Here is a 5,559-nt window from a genome sequence, read left to right on the forward strand (position 1 = left end):
GATCTGTTGGTCGACCAAGTACTTATGAAGATCCGACGGAATACATACGAAGGCTCGACGAAATAGACGTGAAGACCGCCATAATAGATATGTTGGTTGACAGAGTAGATATGAAGGCCTCTGGAATATATCTCTGTTGGTCGATGAAGTAGATATGAAAGCCCGACGAATATGTATGAAGGCCCGACGATATAGATATGAAGGCCCGACATAACAGATCTGTTGGCCGACCGTTTCCGTTTAATGGTTTTTAAACCGTCATATCGATTGTTTAATTAGCGTTCAACGCAAAAACTAAATGGTTGGTTTTTTTAAAAATAGCTGGGCCAACCGCTTAAGTGTATACGTATTAAAATGTGATTGGTTTAAAATTGAAATGGTGTATGCTAGATCTGTCAGGTGTTGGTTATAAATGGTGGATCTACCATTTATAAATGGGCTATTTAGGTATTTTTAGTTTGAAATGGCTAGTCAAAGAATTGGTTTAGGGAAATGGACCATTGTGGTCATTTCCCCACATCAAACAACCCCATACTTAGTTTTTTGACAGAATTACAAACATTGTCCTTTATTTTGTACTCAATTTCACTTCATATCCTTTATCTTCAAAATCGATTTGTATTGTTCTTCACGTTTTGAAATTTAACATCGTCTATCCTTTGACCTTAACCAGGTTAATTTTTCCCGTTAATTCAGGCAACATGAAACCCATGTGAGGGTATTATTCTATTTTTTCATCATAATACATAAATATTTTTTTTATAAAGCAGATTAAACTAACTACTTTCTTTCTCTTTCTCTTTCTCTTTTTGTCTCTCTCTACACACACAATCTATCCCAACCAGCATCACAACACCACCACCACCTATTTCTATCTCCCTCACCTCTCTTTTCTAGTCGCCTCCACCACCTGTTGTAGACAACCACCCACTCTATTTCATTGGAATCCTAACCCTAAGTTCAGGCTACCGCCGGAACACTAACCCCTAGCATATATCTGACATGGGGTTCTTAGATCGAGTATACATATCTGACATGGTAGCAATAAAGGTGGATGTATTAGTGGTGGAGGGTGATTGACATTGGGGCACCATCATCATACTAACACCACAACAATCGCTAGAAAAAATGCTCGAATGAGTTGGCGGGAAAAACCATCATTAACCATCATCTTTTTGGCTCTCTTGTTATATTTAGAAATGGTTTTAGGGATTTTGAGGTGGTAACTACTATGGTGGTGTTAATAGTGGTGGATGGTTGTGCTTTTAGCAGTGGCGGTTATGGTGTTTGAGGTTAACAAAAACGGTGGTGACGGTGGAGGTTGCAATGGTTTGTCGGCGGTCTAAGGTGATAGAATGTCACACCCTCAAAATCCACTAACGGAGTTTTACCGTCAGAGGGTGTGAACTAACAGGATCGGAATCATTAGTTATAATCAAACATCATATTCAAAGTTTTTAAACCACAAATATTAAAGTTTAATGAATGCGGAAGTGTAAATCATAAGCCAAGTGTTGCGTCACACAGGACGACTTAAAAACACAAGTTGTCAAGACAGAAATTAAAAGCAGTTTTTAAAACAATGATGTTTAGCGAATGCATGTCGTAAACCGCGCGCCCGCCTCGGCTACCTGAGAATAACATACTAAAAGTGTCAACACAGGGTTGGTGAGTTCACAGGTTTATATAAATAAAGTGTTTGCGTTTGCGTTACCAGATAATGTTAAATCAATTATATATCAATAGGTAGCTAGCCTATAAAACAAGTATTACTAAGTGTTCGACACCGAAGCTGACTGTTTATCATATGCCTTGCCACCATGTCAACCACGACCATGGTAATGTGTTAGCCAAGATTACACCCACTCGACCTACAGTCGAGTTTAGAGTTGGGTGGGGTTTGTCAAACCCAGTAGTACTACTTAACAGTGACTCGCTATTATACAAATATTAACCGATTCGATGTTATGAAGGACTTTGGTTGGTTTGTTTGCCACTTAGCCTTACACGTGATATATAAAAACTAAACAAAATCTAAAGTGTTTGGAGTATGTTATCTCCCCTAAGTAAAAAGCGTTTAAAAGAGTAAAAAGGGAACGTGAAACTCACTGTTTGCGAAGATAACCAAAAGATCCGAGAAAAGGTGTGCGTCACAGAAAATCCTCACTAGTGTTCTAAAAACAAAAACGAGATTTTCTAAGTATTTAAACTACGAGTGAGTCCCTATACTCGACACATACAACTTATGCATGAGATGCGTTTCGTGTTTCGTTTGTGAAATAAGTGCGACTCGACAAACACGTTGGTGATACGTTACATGTGTGAACAACTACTTAAGTGTCAAGTATTAACATTGTACATTACTAGTAATTATTCCCCACAAGGGCAATTTAGTCAAAAACATAGCAATTATCTATCAACAAGCACGTTTCATGTATTTTCACATAGCTCAGCAGCTAGTTTTATCAAGACAGATTTCTACTTGGAAAGATTACTCTATTCAACAGATCATAACATATCAATTAATTCACCAAAAATCGTCACAAAAGCAAACATGAGTTAGGTTTCCAGAACTATTTTTATTGTATTTTTATTCCACATAGTTTTCTCACAAAGACCAAAACATTACTGTAAACTCACAGCAGTCAAAATCGTGCGCAACAGAGTGATATTTGTTATTCCCGTTAAATGGTAAATTCAATTAATGCAAGACCAATTGGGTTAGATTTTTAACTCAATATGTTAACTTCCAGAAGTGGAACTAACCCATTTGGTCTTGTAGTTTATGAGATATGATAATTTCAAAACAGCCTAACAGCAGACCCACAATTCAGACTTGCACTACGTTTTTGTAAAATAATAAAAGTTAACTTTTACACGTTCAAAAATTACAAACTTAGACTTTTTAGAAACTAGACTCAACCTAGTACACTGTAGTGTTAATAATTTCGACCAATTACCACATTAACATTCAGTTACAGTCGTCTAAACATAAATTTAACAATCTGTCCAGTACCAGTTTACATCAAAACTCAACATAACAACAATCTATGAATCATAATCCATGCATATAACACTCTAGACACAAGATTAACCAACCATGCATATCAATTTCACATTACACACATATTTAGGGTTTTTCTTGAAAGTTTAAAATCAAAGAACAAGTGATTAACAAGCAACAATAACACAACTAGTTATCAATTTCATTAGCAATTCATCATCAAGCATATAATCAAACCCTAACTCATCTTAATCGTCAATTTTCGAGAATTAGGGTTTTGATTAACCCATTCAATACCAAAATTTAACACATAGAATTCATAGAAGAGTTGTTAATTACCTACTAGCACCGTAATTCTTCAACAAAACTTGAAAAAGGTTGTATGTATGTGTGTGTGATGTGACGGCAGCCAAGGGGGGAAGAGAGGGAGAGAGCCGATCGGTTCTTTGGAGGGGGAGGGAGTGTAGGTTTTGTTAATTATTATAATAATAATAATATGTTACACAATGACCCCCCTACTTTTAGTTATTAATTTTCTAGTGTAAACAATTAGCTCTTGCTTCTTGTGTTAAGCATTACACATAACATATCAAGTAACATATATGTTAACACATAATTATCACGTATTTGTTGTTTTGATGTTTGTCGTTTGTTCACCAATGGTTTGAGTCAACTCGTTTGTGTTTCGGTGCAATCCCGAAAGACTACATGTGTAGTGATTGTCGAGCGTCATTTAAAACCCTAGTTTAAATGTAATGAGATGTGCGTTATAGTTCTAGTGATCTTAAGTTTGAATTGACGGAGTTTGGATTAACGGAGTTAACCTGAAATTGACGAGTGTCACATAGAATGGTGGTTCTTGGCAGAGACCTGGAGGTGTCGGGGGTCACATATAACGTGGGTTGGTGTGTGTGGTGTGTTGGTCTTGGTGATGGAATATGTATTGTGATAGTAAGTGTGTTAGATCTAATTACTGTTGTGCCCCATGTAAGTTGTATATGGCCTTATTCTATGACGATATTTAACGGGGTTAGGGCCAAATGACATATATTGTTGGATTTTAAAACGTAAAGGATAATGTATATTAATTTTGAAGATAAAGGACACACAGTGAAATTGAATACAAACATAAAGGACAATTTCAGTAATTATGTCTACTCTTTTGCTTGACCATATGAGTTATGAGTAACTTGTTATATTTAATGGAAATCCGGAAAACCGAAAACATGGCATGTCATCTAGCTAAGACTTTCAATTATGCATAACCACACACTTCTTACAGTGTTCACTCAACTCGTGGGTCTATATATTTGTGGATAAAGTGAGTTGCAACTGAAACACAAAGGTTCAAATCAAAATACACATGAGCTTGTAGGCAAATCAAGTTTCCACACTAACTAGGTAAAATGCATGAATCAAGAGGTCTTTTATAAAAGGGTTAGAACAAAGAATTTATTTATTTATTTCTGGTTAATCATTGACCTCATTAAAGTTTCGCTAAATATTTTGTTAGTTTATTATAGAATAGATAAACTCCGTTAGCAAGTTCTGTTAATGTAGTCAGGGGTGCAAAATGTAAGTAGTTGATAGTTTGTGTAAAAAATTTAATTAGGAATATTAGAAATGATGCAATGTCTTTATATGGGGAACTGTCGCAACCCTTACCAGAGTAACCGGCGGAGGGTATGAATACCTCCGGACACCACCATTGTAACTGGTGGCGTGATTTGTGGTAATCAGAAAAGTCAGAACAGTTGATTTGGAGAAAGGAATTTGGATATTCAATTTATATTTACTAGACTAAAGAAAAAATTAAAGGAAATATTTTATTTTAAGAGTAATTAGATAAGTCAATTTTAAATTAAAATCAAGTATTAGAAGGAAATATTTATTCAAAGTTTATTTACTATAATCGAACTTGAATAAAAGAATCGAGCACGTGTGCTTCAAACAAAATGCTATGAACCTTTATGATTTGTAGAGCAAGAGTAAGACTTGTGTGGCCTTTAAGAACCGTGTGGCAATCTAAGTCATGTGTGGAAAAGTAAGACTCGTGTGGCAATAAGACATTTGTCACAAACAAAGACCTGTGTGGTAAGAAAAAAAACCTTTGTGGTTCAATCAAGTAAGAAGTATGAAAATATGTCTGGCAAAGAAGATTTGTCAAGTGGATCAACAAAAATTCGTGAGCAAGGGAATACATCTCTTCAATGTGAAAGTTTACTGAGTCAAACTATACGACATGGGCATTGTTGATGGAGACAACCGAAAGGCGAGAAACCATCCATAATAAAAAGACAATGGGCTTTTCGGGCGATTGCCAATGGATGTATGGGACCAAATAAGTCCATATATAACAGCTGAATAATGGAATCTATGGAATTGAGAGTCTTCAGCCTGTGAGCGAGCTTGTGATGCTTGCATTTGGAGCACGAAAGACATTTTTCAATGAAATAGAAATTTTTAATAGGCAAGTCCTTCACATGTTCACCTTTGACAAGTTTGTTTAACTTTTTAAAGTTCACATGGCCAATATGTCTATGCCATAGTGATGA

This window comes from Bidens hawaiensis, unplaced genomic scaffold (genome assembly GCF_021521415.1).
Source record: "Bidens hawaiensis isolate Kalapana, Puna unplaced genomic scaffold, B.hawaiensis_p1.1 tig00043034_1, whole genome shotgun sequence".
NCBI lineage: Eukaryota > Viridiplantae > Streptophyta > Magnoliopsida > Asterales > Asteraceae > Bidens > Bidens hawaiensis.